We start from the raw sequence: 14,908 nt of genomic DNA on the forward strand, positions 1-14,908 counted from the left end.
CGCCAGCGGCTGTGATTGGTCCTGTGGTTGGAAACAGGGTCAGTAAGGCCCTTGGGAGTAGCTGGGTGAATGGATGATGGTAGTGTCCATCTTGGACACGGCACATACTTCTGGCTGGGTCAATCCATGTGGCTGGCCAACCTGGACCTGCTCTATTCGGGGCCATCATCCTCATGGCTCATCAATGCCGAGTTTCATTGCCGTCTTCGTAATGCAATACTAACGGATGCAGGAATATATCTGCTGCCGTACACTAGATGAAACATGGTTATTTGCTCAGGTAGGAATGAAGACTAAAATACCAAAGTGGGAAATCCTCTCCATTGTGCCTTACTGATATTTAGGTAAAAATGATCTTATTGGCTTTTTTTTTTTTTTTTGAGTGGGAATCTCACTCTGTTGCCCCGGCTGAAGTGCAGTGGCACAGTCTTGGCTTACTGCGAACTCTGCCGCCCGGTTTCAAGCAATTCTTCTGCTTCAGCCTCCCGAGTAGCTGCGGTTACAGGCATGGACAACAACGCCCGGCTAGTTTTTGTATTTTTAGTAGAGACAGGGTTTCACCATGTTGGCCAGGCTGGTCTTGAACTTCCTCCTCAGCCTCCCAAAGTACTGGGATTACAGGTGTGAGCCACCATGCCCAGCCCATCTTATTGGCTCTGAATCACTCAGACCATATGGTGATAACTCCCAAATCAGCACCCTCCCAAGTTCTGGCCCCGTGGATTCAGTTTCTGAATCCAAGTTCCTGATTGGAAGTTCCTCAAGCACCATCACGTGGGGCACCCAAGTGCTCTGCTCCAGGGGCTCATCCCCACTGGAAGCTTGAATGTCTGCTCCTCCTTCTCTTCACCCAGCTCAGCCAATCACTGTGTCCCCCTGATTCTGCCTTCTTGCTGTCTTGCCAGTGTGTCCGCTCCTTTCTGTCCTTTCTCCCTGGATGACTGCCAGTGCTTCCTGTTGCCCTCCCTGCCTCCAACTCTCCCTACCACCTGCGTGGAAGCCAGAGTGGGGTTCCTACAAATCTACCAGAGTCTCTTTCCTACTTGGTACGTCTGATGGTTCCCTGCTGCCCTCAGGATACAACACCATCCCTGAGATGGCCCTGCTCATCTTTCCACCCCTCCCCACCGCTGCCCTTCACCTGTTCTAATTCTTCACCCAGGCCACAGAGCACCTTGCAGTTCCTTGATGGAGCCAGTCTTCCTCTTACCTCCAGACTTTTGCTGTTTCTCCACCCCCAGTCATCTGGGCTACCCTCTATTCTCCCAGGAGGTCACAGCCTAGAAGTCACATCCTTTGAGTGGAGTCACCTGTCCACCCTCTCCTGGAGTAGGGATCCTGCCCTTAGGTTTACCGTGACCCTTTCCACCTCCCCAGTCTGCCTTCGTCCCCCTCCATCTCACTGGAGCCTCCTTCTCTCCTTGGGCACCAGTCTCTTCTGATGGGCAAATGCTATGGACAACTTTGGCCCCTTTCCCTCTGACCTTTCTAGGGTGGCAGCAGCGACCTGTTGACCTCTCCATCTGTATTTTATTTAAACTCCTCTCTACCCTCTCCTTCCTAGAATTCTCTCCCCCTTGCAAGATTCCTCAGTCCACTTTGAGTGTCTGTTTGTGATTCTCATCTCTCATATCTCCACAGTTGACCCCTTGTTCGTTAACATTCTCCTCCATGCTGATGATACCCGCCAGGCTCCAGCATTGATGTTTAACTCTTGCCAGTCACCTCCGGCTGGCCGCAGGCTCCTTGGACTCCATTTTCCTTTCTTAGCATTTTCCTTTCTTCCTCAACAAGGGGCTCCTCCTGTCACAGCCTCCGTCTTGGTGCCTGGTCCCCAATCCCAGAAGGATTCCATGAACACACCTGCATGGCAGATGCATCTGACAACAATAACTTAAGAAAAATCTGCATTCATAATTTGGAGCTAAGGAATCAGAGTGGCCAACCCAGAGACTGATTTCTTATCTATGAGGAACATCTAAGCCCCCGGCCCATCTCTTATGGAATTCGAGCCATGGAGGGGATTGGGGATTGAGGTCTTTTGTTTTGGGTTAAATGTGGGTTGCCAGCTAGAGGTTGCCGGGGCAGGGTACTAAGTGAAAAAGCTATATAAATGCCATGCATTTTGCAAGCGGTTGTGGTGCTGTCTGGCCCACTGCTACTGGACTGTCCCTGCATGTAAGCTCCCCATAAACCTATATCTCGTTCACTGACTCTGGGTCTCTTCTTCGGCCTCTTGAACCTGGTGCCATCCCCACTGAAATTCAGCAGAGGTCCGGCATGACAGCACCAGGCCAGCCATGCCACCCAACCTCTGCACACGCCGGTGCCTCTGGTTGGAATGCCCTTTCCTCACTTGTTCAGTTGGAAAATCTCCACTTGTTCTTCGAAATCTTTCATGAGTTTCTACTTTCTCAGTAAAGCCTTTTCCCACCCCCACGCCAACCACCATCCCTAGTCACTCTTGAGTTGTCCAGGACTCGCACTGACTTCTCACTCGGCCTTGCAGTACGATTAGACCAGTGGGACTGTGACCTTGGACAAGTCCCTTCACCTGCTTCCTCATCTATAAATTCCACATAAAGATGCCAAATTCATGGGTTTGTTGAAAAAGAACTGGGGCCCAGAAGTCAGCCGCTCTTCCCCTAAGTGGTGGTGGTTATGCTCAGTTGTTGACAACTGTGTTTTCCAGCTCCCATGGCAGCTTCTCCATCATGTGGCAGGTGTGTCCAGCTGAGATCGATCACCACATACTCTATGGCACTAAAACAGGAGCCCAGTGCAGGCGAATAAGAGGCTGGCCCTGTCTCTTTAATATCCCTTGGTTCCCGTCCCCTCCCCCACCCTTGGATCCTGTTGGGACAAACGTCTTGGCTCAGTGGGTTGAAAAAGAAAGTCAGAGTTCTGAGGCATGAATCGCTGTGCCCACTGACTCACTTCCTCCTCCCTGCCTGCTCTGAATGGACCGAGGTCCTCAGTAAGTCAGGCTGAAGCCTCCTCCCAGCCCTCATCCCTCATCACAGCTCCCACAAGCCCCTCACTGCTGACCTCACCCCTGTGGGACTAATTACTGCTGGTTTGAAACCTGCTTGCAAGTGTCAGCCAAGCTAAGGAGTTAGCTCTCCTAGGGCAGACTGAGGGAAGGCACACGCCCTGTTCTTGGGACCCCAGGTCTGATGTCCAGGGCAAGGCGCCCTTAGGGAGCTTGATCTGGGAGGCAGCAAAAGTTCCCCATCCCCACAATGGCTCTCTCCTTTCCTGCCAGGATCACAGACATGCTCACTATTAGGCAGCCCTCCTATGGGTTTGAGCCTTACCTCCTGAAGGCTCCTGTTTAAATGCAGGAGCCCTACCTGGCAGAGTACCCCTAGTGCTCCCAGGCAGGGAGGGGCAGGATGTGACAGCATCGCCCACAGAGACTCTGGCCCTGAGGTACAAATGAGTCAGGCAACTATTAAGGTGGTCAGGGGTCAGGAGGGCCAGAGCATGGGGAAGAGCTGGGGTAAATAATTATTTAGTGGGGGCAGGTGGGGTGGGCAGGGGTTCCAGCCAGGCCCGTGGCACCTGCTTCTCTGGCTGTTAGCAGGATGAGGGCAATGATGAAGAGGCTTTCGCATCCTTGGAAAACAATCCCCCAGGGCCTTGGCCTTCTTCCTGTGGAGGACCCCTTCCCCACCTTGTCATGGATGTCAGGGACCCCTCTGAGTGGAGGAGTCAGATGGGGTTTGGGGGTGTCAGGGCCACACCCTCAATGGCAGAACTGCCCTGGGCAGCGTCTCTGGCAGGTGTGACCCAGAGGCAGAGTGAGAGCCCAGCCCACCACATGGCAGAGAGAAGGGAGGGGAGCCAGATGCAACACGAGCAGGGTAATGGGGCAGAAACCACAGCACAGCAACATGAGGGACATAGGGACATGCTCAGGGAAACACTGGTGCCTGCCCGAGTTTAGGCTTTGGCTTGCTGGCCTTGGAACTGAGGGGAGCTGATGGATTCACACAAGAGAATGAGCCGACAGCCTTTGTGGGTCCAATGTTCCCTCTGATCGGGAGTTAAGGAGATCCATCTGGGGGCTAATGTGGAGGTGAAAATGGGAAGGGCAAGGGGCCATCCTACTGCAGGGCAAGGGGCTGTGGAGATGTAGATAGGCTTGAGGGACATTTAGGGGAGGGGCTGAGGAGGAGCTGGTGGCAGGGGGGATGCAGGGGACATAGGAAGAGGGCAGCAGCAAGGACAGCCAGGAAATCTCTAGCACCTCTAGGGCCTGCTAGGTGGAGCTGGCAATTTGCCAAAGGCCCTGGGCTAGGGTTGGAGCTAGACGAAGGACCGAAGCCCAGAGGGACCACAAGGTGGTCCATGCCAAACCCGTGAACACAGGAAAATTCTTAGAGGCCTTTCCCTGAGGCCTTGGCTTTGATGTTGACCAGGCTGTGCCAGCCTGGCTTTGTGTGGTCAGGCTGAGACCACAGGAGGCTCACCCAAGATAACCCTCCTAATCCCCAATTCTTTCTTTCTCCCTTTCTTTCTTTCTTTTTCCTTCCTTCCTTCTTTCTTTCTGCCTTCCTCCCTCCCTGCCTCCCTCCATCTCTCCTCTCTCTCTCTTTCTTCTTTTTTTGAGACTGACGCTCTGTCACCCAGGCTGCAGTGCAGTGGCGTGATCTCGGCTCACTGCAACCTCCATATCCTGAGTTGAAGTGATTCTCCTGCCTCAGCCTCCCAAGTAGCTGGGATTACAGGCGCCCACCACTACACCCAGCTAATTTTTGTATTTTTTTTAGTAGAAATGAGGTTTCACCATGTTGGCCAGGCTGGTCTCAAACTGCTGACCTCAATTGATCCATTGCTCTTGGTGGAGAGACAGCCTCCCAAAGTGCTGGGATAACAGGCATGAGCCACCACGCCTGGCCTTAATCCCCTGTTTCTATAGTCCTCTCACCACCTGCACCGTGGGCTCTAGCTCCTCAGCTCTGCTCTTCCTTCCAGCCCTCTTCTCACTCTAGCTTCTTGGTGACCCTGGCTGTAGCTCCAGGGGTCCGTACTTCATTCATTCTCTGAGCATCCCTCCCTCCTTTCTGCACCTGCAGATGCCCTGAGAAGCCCTCATGGCACTGCACACCCACTGTCCCTGCCAGTGTGCAATCATGGCCTGCATCCTGGCCCCACTCCCAGGCCGTGGGGTCCCTCCCACCCCAATGCACATTAGCCTCTAACTGGCCTCTGGTCATCTCTGAGCCATAGTTTCTTTATTTGCAAAGAGGTAGTAATAGCCATGCCCAACTCTCAGGGCCGTGGTGAGGGTTAACTGAGCCATCGATGGGAAGCACCTGGCGTTGGGCCCAGCACACGGCGCCCTTCCCTTCCCTTCAAGTCAACTGTCACCTGGCTCCAGGAGGCCATCTTATTCCCTGATCTGACTCCACTCAAAACCCAACCCTGGATACCTTACAGAACAAAACCCAAAGCCCAGCTCCCCAGCCTGGAGTTTGAGGTCCTTGGCAAACCACCCTGCTCACCTTCAGCCCTTGTCCTCCACTCTCCACACAACCCCGGCCTGTGAGGCAGGTCTTCGTGCCCCAAACATCTGCTTGCCGCTTTCTCCAGGCCCTGGAGCACTCTAGCTTTTTGCCCTCTCCCTGTCCTCTCCCTGCAACACTCTAGCTTCCTCTGGCTTGTTGACGGCTCCCCTTCCTTCAAGGCCAACTGAAATCCACCACCTTCCAGGCTTCCCAAGTTTCAGCAGATGCTTTCCAGTTCAGCATAGCTCTGTTTCTCCCTCTGATGGAGCATGCGCCACATTAGGTCACCTGTTAGCTTGGGTGAAGTTGCTTCAGCGCTCCATGCCTCAGTTTCTCTATCTGTAAAATGGAGTTAATAATTGCACCCTAGTCATAGAACCCTTGTGGCGAGTCAATGAATCTCACACAGTGCCCAGCACATAGTAAAATAAATAGAAAACAAGCCCCTTCCCTGGAGGAGGGAGACAGGGCAGGGTCCCAGGGATCTTGTCCTGTTTGCCTGTTTCCTACTGGGATGATGGCGGTCATGGTGGCATGGCATGGCAGTGGCTGTCTCTCCACCAAGAACTCTGACCTCTAGGAAAGCCAGCTCAGACCCTCTTTCTCCACCCTGCCAATGGCTGCTACTACAGTGTTCTGCTTGGATGGAGATGAATGATGTCAAATTGAACCTCCTCTGGTCCATTGAAACACTCACGATGTCCCCGTCGGTCCCCTCAGGTCCCATCGCTGTGAGGCGTGGGTGTTTCTATGGGTACCCAAGAGCGAGCAGAGGGCCCAGCACCTGGGGAAGGTGTTCCCATCACAGAGGACTCCAGAAAAGGCTCTACCTAGGGCTCAGACTGGGACTCCAACACAGGGATGGGGAGGCAGCCGGAAGTGGGCATCCTGGAAGACTGGGGGAAATGGGGAGAGGTAGGCAGAGAAAAAGGGATAGTCGTTTTTATTGAGAATCTCACTGTGCCAGCCCTTCATGTATATTATCCTTGATTCTTCATGACAAGCCTGTGAGATCAGTCACGTTTTCCCCTTTTCCAGAAGAGGAAACAAAGGCCCAGACGGGCAAAGTGGCATGCCCAAGGTCATGTGCAGCGTGAGGAGCAGAATTCTCCCCTAGATCTGCTGGGCTCCGAGAGCGGTCCCAGCGGAGAGACAACGGAGGCCGAGGATGTGGGAGATTCCAGCCCAGGCCAGCTGCCCACTCAGCCAGGGAGGAACGCTATGGGCGTGGTGGAAACAGCCACCAGAAGCCAGGGGCATGCAGCAAACAACGGTGCCAGGAAATGAACCGGACCTGGGGCCCTTCCTCCCGCCCCACCCTGTGCCCCTGGCTGCCTGCCACCTTTCATTCCCGATGCTCCCTCCAAGGAAACAGAGAAAGCTAGGTTGAGACCCCAGGGATGGCCCTGCATGGGGGAGGAACCAGGAGGGTCTTGAAGCCCAGGAGCAGCTCTGCCAGGCCTAACCCCCCTTCCCTGGAGGAGGGAGACAGGGCAGAGTCCCAGGGGTCTTGTCCTGTTTGCTTCGGACTGAGTTCAGATTGGAGTCTCAAGGAGATACTCAAGTAATGTGCGGCATGGAGGCGCAGCCAGCATGGTGTCAACACTGCCTGGCAGGAGGGGCAGAGACTTGGGTCCTGATGTGGCCTCTGTCCCTACCTTGTGACCCTGGAGAGTTGCAGAGACCTCCCCATCCATCAAGTCGGGTGGTTATGCTGGAATGCATACCACTACTTGGGTCCCTTCCAACTCTGAGAATCCAGTTCTATTCATTCTTTTACTCACTCACTAACTTGTTATTTCAGTGAAATACAGGGTGAAGCTCAGTAAACATACTTTAGTACAAATAAAGTGGTGGACAGAGTTGCAGGGATAAGCAAAGACTGATAGGAGAGTAATGATTTGTTAAAAGCAGGGACTCTCAAGTCAGATTGCTTGGGTTCAAATTCTTCCCCCATCACTTGATAACTGCATAACCATGGGCAAGTTACCTGACCACCTTGAGCACTGATTTCCTCATCTGTAAAACGGGTACAATAGGAGTATATGCTTCATAGAGTCACTGCAAGAATTAAATGAGGTAACACAAATAATGTTCTTAGAAAAAATGTCAGGTACATGTCAAACACTCAATAAATGTTAGCTATTATTTTTCCTTGGAGGATGAATGAATTTCTGCAGGCAAAGATGTGTGCATGGGGTGGGGGTGACCTACAGAACAGCACACACTAAGGCACAGAGACAGGAAAGCCCAGTGCAAATCTGGAGAATAGCAAGAGACCAGCCTGGAGAAATTGGGAAAAGACAAGTTGGGGGCAGATGGTGAGATGCCTTGTGCCAGACTAAGAAACTTGGACCTCATCAACATTTTCCAGTTAGTGTTTCCTGGAGCACCAGAGTCCCATAAGATGCTATGGGATGTTTTGTAACGATACTAGGAGGATATCAACAAGCAAAAGAATGAAGTTACCTTACCTCAGGCCATATACAAAAATTAACTCAAAACGGAAGCCTATGTTTTAATATAGCCTAAATATAAGTGCTAAATCTATAAAGTTTTTTTTTTCTTTTTGAGATGCAGTCTCTCTCTGTTGCCCAGTCTGGAGTGCAGTGGCACCATCTCGGCTCACCACAACCTCCATCTCCCAGGTTCATGCGATTCTCGTGCCTCAGCCTCCTGAATAGCTTGGATTACAGGCGTGTACCAACATACTCAGCTAATTTTTGTATTTTTAGTAGAGACGGGGTTTCCCCAAGTTGGCCAGGCAGGTCTTGAACTACTGACCTCAAGTGATCTGCCCACCTTGGCCTCCCAAAGTGCTGAGATTACAGGCATGAGCCACTGCCCTGGGCCCTAAACCTATAAAATTCTTAGAAGAAAACACTGGAGTAAATCTTTGTGATCTTGGATTTGGCAATGGTTTCTTAAATATAACACCAAAAGTAAAAGCAACAAAGGAAAAAAATAGATAAACTGACCTCTATCAAAATAAAGAACTCCTATAACTCAGTAGTAAAAAGACGACCCAATTTAAAAATGGGTAAAGGATCTGAATAGACTGACCTTTCTCCAGAGAAGATATAGAAATGGCCGATAAACACACTAAAAAAATGCTCAATATACCATTAGCCATCAGGGAAATGCAAGACAAAACCATGATAAGATACAACCTCATACTCACAAGGACGACTAGAAGCAAAAAGTTAGATAAAAGGTGTTAGCAATGGCCAGGTGCAGTGGCTCATGCCTGTAATCCCAGCAATTAGGGAGGCTGAGGTGGGCGAATCACCTGGGGCCAGTAGTTCGAGACCAGCCTGGCCAACTTGGCAAAACCTCGTCTCCACTAAAAATACAAAAATTAGCCAGATGTGGTGGCTCATGCCTGTAGTCCCAGCTACTCGGAAGGCTGAGGTAGAAGAATTACTTACACCAGGAAGCGGAGGTTGCAGTGAGCCAATATCGTGCCACTGCACTCCAGCCTGGGTGACAGAACAAGACTCCATCTCAGAAAAAAAAAAAAAGAAAAAGAAAAAAAAAGTGTTAGTGAAGATGTGGAGAAATTGGAGCCCTCAGCGGTGCTGGGGGAAAGGTAGAATGGTGCAATTGATTCAAAACATAGTCTGGCATTTCCTGAAATGGTTAAACATAGAGTTGCCATGTGACCCAGCAATTTCACTCATAGGTATATACACATGAAAAATGAAAACATGTGTTCACACAAAAACCTGTACATGAGGGCCAGGTGTGGTGGCTCACACCTATAATCCCAGCATTTTGGGAGGCCAAGGCAGGCGGATCACCTGAGATCAGGAGTTCGAGACCAGCCTGGCCCTGTCCCATCTCTACTAAAAATACAAAAATTAGCTGGGCACACACCTGTAATTCCAGCTATTCAGGAGGCTGAGGCAGGAGAATGACTTGAACCCGGAACCCAGGAGGCGAAAATTACCGTGAACTGAGATTGTGCCACTGCACTCCAGCCTGGGTCATAGAGTGAGACTGCATCTCAAAAAACAAACAAACAAAAATCCTGTACATGAATGTCCACAGCAACATTATTTATAATAGCCCCCAAGTGGAAACAATCTAAGTACCCATCCACTGGTGCATGGGTAAACAGCATGTGGCACAGTCACACAATGGACTATTATTTGGCTGTAAGGAATGAAGTGCTGACACATATTGTAGCGTATTGACACGTGCTACAATATGAATGAATCTTGAAAACATGATCCTGGGTTTGAGAAGCCAGGTCCAAAAGGCCACATATAGTATGGCCTAATTTACATAAACTATTCAGAACAGGCAAATACAGAGACAGAAAGCAGGTTAGTAGTTGCCTAGGGTTGAGAGCAGAGAAAGAAGGGTGGTGATTTGAGGGTGATAACTAAAGTATGTAGGGTTTCTTTTCAGGGTAATGAAAATGTTCTAAAATTGATTGTAATGATAGTTGCACATATCTGTGAATATTCTAAAAACCATTAAATTGGCTGGGCGCCATGGTTCATGCCTGTAATCCCAGCACTTTGGGAGGCCGAGGCAGGTGGATCACCTGAGGTAGGGAGTTCGAGACCAGCCTGACCAACATGGAGAAACCCCGTCTCTACTAAAAATACAAAATTAGCTGGGCATGGTGGTGCATGCCTGTAATCCCAGCTACTCCAGAGGCTGAGTCAGGAGAATCGCTTGAACCTGGGAGGCGGAGGTTGCGGGGAGGCAGAGGTTGAGGTGAGCCGAGATCACACCATTGCACTCCAGCCTGGGCAACAAGAACGAAACTCCGTCTCAAGAAAAAAAAAAACAAAAAAAAAAAACAACAAAAAAAACCTTACCACTGGCATTAGAGAAATACAAAGCAAAACCACAGCAAGATACTATCTCATGCCAGTCAGAATGGCAATTATTAAGTCAGGAACAACAGATGCTGGTGAGGCCCCAGAGAGATAGGAATGCTTTTACACTGTTGGTGGGAATGTAAATTACTTCAACCATTGTAGAAGACAGTATGGCGATTCCTCAAAGACCTAGAACCAGAAATACCATTTGACCTAGTAATCCCATTACTGGGTATATACCCAAAGGAATATAAATCATTATATTATAAAGATACATGCACACGTATGTTCACTGCAGCACTATTCACAATAGCAGACATGGAACCAACCCAAATGCCCATCAGTGATAGACTGGATAAAGAAAATGTGGTGCATATACACCATGGAATACTATGCAGCCATGAAAAGGAATGAGATCATGTCCTTTGCAGGGACATGAATGGAGCTGGAAGTCATTATCCTCAGCAAACTAATGCAGGAACAGGAAACCAAACATGTTCTTGCTCATAAGCGGGAGATGAACAATGAGAACACATGGACACAGGGAGGGAGAAAACACTGGGGCTTGGCAGGAGACAGGGTGAGGGGAGGGAGAGCATCAGGAAAAATAGCTAATGCAGGGCTTAATACTTAGGTGACGGGTGCAGCAAACCACCATGGCGCGTGTTTACCTGTGTAACAAACTTGCACATGTACCTCGGAACTTAAAATAAAATTAAATACCTGTTTTTGGTAGAGATGGCATCTGATTATTTTGCCCAAGCTGGTCTCCAACTCCTGGTCTCAAGCGATCCTCCTGCCTTGGCCTCTCAAAATGCTAGGCTTACAGGTGTGAGCCACCATGCCTGGCCAAACTGTACACTTTAAATGAATGAGTTGTATGACATGTGAATTATATTTCCATAAAACTGTAAAAAATAAATACAAGTAGGGGGTGTGAATCTATCATCAGACCAGTTTGGGAAATGCTGGGTTAAGGAGAGGATTGTTGCTAGGTGTGGTGACCCGTGCCTGTAGTCCCAGCTGCTCAGGAGGCTGAGGCAGGAGGATCCCTTGAGCCCAGGAGTTTGATTCCAGCGTCATCTTAGCAACATAGCGAGACCCTGTCTCTAAACAAGAAAAAAAGAGAGGATTGTTTGCTTTGGGACTTCTCTGAGCCTTTTATATGCTAATATGCATCGGCAAAGTCCTGGAGTGGGTTAGAGTGTGTATCGTTTTCTAAAACTCTGACCATGGTTTAACCATGGAATCATCTTCAGAAGAACCTCTTTTAACCTCTCACAAAACGCTTTTCACACTTCTTTGTTTTGTTTTGTTTTTGAGACAGAGTCTTGCTCTGTCGTCCAGGCTGGAGTGCAGTGGCGCAATCTCGGCTCACCACAAGCTCCGCCTCCTAGGTTCACGCTATTCTCCTACTTCAGCCTCCTGAGTAGCTGGGACTACAGGCGCCCGCCACCACGCCTGGCTAATTTTTTTGTATTTTTAGCAGAGACGGGGTTTCACCATGTGAGCCAGGATGGTCTCCATCTCCTGACCTTGTGATCCGCCCACCTTAGCCTCCCAAAGTGCTGGGATTACAGGCTTGAGCCACTGCACCCGGTCACTTTTCACACTTTTTGGCTGCAAGCAGTGGTGAGCCATTGAAGGTTCAAGCAGGAAAAGGCCCTGATAGAGGGAAGCACCTAGAGGGAAGCCAGGCTGTGGTGGGGACATGAAAGTGGGAGGACAGCCGAGTGGCTTCGTGCCAGTGAGGTGGTTAAAAAGGATCTGAATAGACATTTATCTAAAGAAGAAGAAGATATACAAATGGCCAATAGACATACAAAAAGATGCTCAATATCATTAGTCATCAAGGAAACGCAATTCAAACCATAATGAGACACCACATCGCATCCACCAGGTGTGGAGGCGGGGGTGGTAGGGATCCAAACACAGTGTTCAGAGAAGACGACCCTGCCACATCTCTCTTCAGCTCTAGGAAGGGGAGCTTCTCCTCTCCCTGGACTCCCTGACCTGAGTCCTAGGAATTCCCAGATTCTCCCTGATGCATCCTGGAGCCCCTGGTGGCCATTGCTTCCGGAGAGGATGCTGGGGGCCCTCGTCCACCCCAGCTGTGTTTATGTCCCTCTTCCTGGAAGTGGGATAGGCACCAGCCTCGTCAGGCTGGTAGGTGTGGGAGGAAGGCACCGGATCTGGGGGCCTATGATAATCCTGGCAGTGGGGGCAACAGTGGGTGAAGCAGGTTGGCCCGATCAGGGCTAGTCAGGCTGGAGCACAGTGTCTTGTCCCGTTTCAAGGTGTCTTCTTCCAGAACAGCTCTCTTTCTCCCAGGCCATGAGAAACACACCTGGAGGTTGGAGCTGAGGGAACTCGGAGAAGGAAAATTGGCCTTTAAGTCTTAAAAGTCTTAGTCATACTGGTCACCATTTGTTGAGTACTTACTACATATTCTACCTTGTGCTAAGTGCTTTGCATGCATATCTTATCTGATGCTCAAAAAAACCCTCATTTCCCCATTAGACAGATGAGGAAACTGAGCCTTAGAGGAGTTCAATAATTTGCTCAATATTATCCAAGGAAGTAGGTCAAAGGAGTCTCATGAAATGAGATTAGAAATTGAGTTCTGGACAAGGGAGTAAGATTGGAAAAGCACATACAGCTGCCTTCTTCCAGCTTTCCTGCTCCACAGCCCAGCCTGGTACAGCCCCGCACCCACAGCCTCTCTCAGGGCCCTAGGAGTGGGGACAGGGAGCGCCCTGAGATGACCTCAAAACTCCTAGCTGCCTGGTATGGTAAGTGTTCAGAGACTGCTTTCAAATGACATCTTTGTCTCGATCTGAGGCCACAGAAGAGGGGGAAATGTCAGGAAAGGTAGAGAGGCCATGCCCGCTCCAGGCTTCTACTAAGGCAGGGAAGGGGACCCCAAGGAGTTTAGGGGTATCCACCGGGGTTAGGCCCTTGGACAGGGTGACAGCAGGCAGAAGCTGTCCAGGAGGGAGTGCAGCAGAGCAGGTGAGGAGCACTGTTAACTACCCAAAGGGCAGACCCATTGATTGCCATCCCAGAGCCATAGAAGGGGATCCTGGAAGGGCAGAGGCTGGATTTCAGAAAGAACATCCATTAACAGGGGATTCTGTACCTGAGAGAGAAGGCTTGGGGTCTCCAGGCTGGAGGAGATGCTGGCCGACCTGGAGGCCAGGGGGATGGCTGAGATGGTGCAGCTGCATTACAAAGATGGTTCTCCTGTCTGTGGCCAAACCCAGTCAAGGACCCAGCAGTCTGGACCCCTATATCCTTGATGCTGTCTCAGCTTGGAGGCAGAGGGATGGACACTGTGGCCTCCTCCCAGAAGCCTTCTGGGTTGCAGGAGAGAGTTGGCTGGGGAGAAGGAGCATCATTAATTCCCCCAAATATTTATAGTGTTCCTAGTGCTGGGCCTGCAGCCAAAGCCCTTGGGTCAGGCCCTGTGCTGTGTCCATTACTCACGTCTCAGTCAGGCGAGCAGGCCTTGGACACAGGGAGGGGCGGCCAGAGGAGGCCAGAGCCTGGGAGGGGGTGCAGGAGAACAGTAGCCCGCTGCCTGCCGCAATCCCTCCCCCCGCCCACCCGCCTGGCAGGAATCTGGCTGCACCCCAGATGCTTATGGCTCTCCAAGGAGAGGTAGAGAAGTGAGGGGCGGGGAGCAGTCTCTCTTGTCTCTCTGGTTCAGATTATCCAGCCACCAAGAATGGGGGCTCCCCCGGGCCCAGGCTGGGTCAGACAAGCTGCTGCCTGCCTTACATCCTGGGCGGGAAGCGGTCCCTAGAGGCAGAGCTGACAGGAAAAAATACTCAAGGAGCTTGACAGGAGTGGGGACACTGCCCTGGGCCCACCGGCCACCTCCCAGGGCACACAGCCACATCCCACACCCAAACTACTGGAGGGTTTGGGGAGGCTGCGGCGGCCCCGGACAGTTAGCCCTGTGTTGCCCCTCCCAAGCTGGGCAGCCGGGCCCCACTCCCAGGACCCTGCCCAAGTCCCTCTTGGAGTCTTCTCCCCTGCTTCACCGGAGCTGCCTCCATGACCCACCTCCTCCTCCTGTTCCTGTCTCCCTCTGTCTCTCTGTCCCCTTCTCTCTTCATCTCTCATGTCTGCACAGACAGGCTGGGACAGGAATCCAGGTGCCACTCACTCAAAAGAGGTTTGGTGGGAGGAAGGAAACCCGGCCGGGTGAAGCAGCGACTGACGTCCTTGGAGTGTCAAGAGCCCAGGCCCTCCCTTGCCTGCCCTGCCCTGCCCTGCCCTGGGAGGTTTGGGGTGGAAACATAGGAACAAACAGCCTCCCTCTCCCCCTCGATGTGGTTTAAGCAGATAAACCTGGATTTCAACCAAGCCTCTCCTAAGTCAGTAAACACCTGCTCCCTTGCCCCATACAGCCCCTGAGGACAATGAGGGATGCTGTCTCATCTGCCCCCTGGGGAGCCCTCATTCTGCCTCCCGGCCAGCCCAGGAGGGGCTGTCAGCCTGAGAGACTCTAGGCCCCTTGGGGGCAAAAGGCTGTTGTAAAGGACAGGACCCCTA

General features: G+C 51.2%; 1 long non-coding RNA gene across 1 annotated transcript; it reads right to left on the bottom strand.

Moving 5' to 3' along the window:
• Positions 1 to 10,631: 10,631 nt before the first annotated feature.
• Positions 10,632 to 14,512, bottom strand: LOC105472361 (uncharacterized). Its single transcript, XR_981539.3, has 3 exons — positions 14,417 to 14,512; positions 13,488 to 13,726; positions 10,632 to 12,717 (listed from the first exon to the last, which is right to left on the bottom strand). It is a non-coding gene; the product is annotated as an uncharacterized lncRNA (long non-coding RNA).
• Between the last annotated feature and the right edge of the window lie 396 nt (positions 14,513 to 14,908).

The sequence above is a fragment of the Macaca nemestrina genome, chromosome 17 (assembly GCF_043159975.1).
Source record: "Macaca nemestrina isolate mMacNem1 chromosome 17, mMacNem.hap1, whole genome shotgun sequence".
Lineage (NCBI taxonomy): Eukaryota > Metazoa > Chordata > Mammalia > Primates > Cercopithecidae > Macaca > Macaca nemestrina.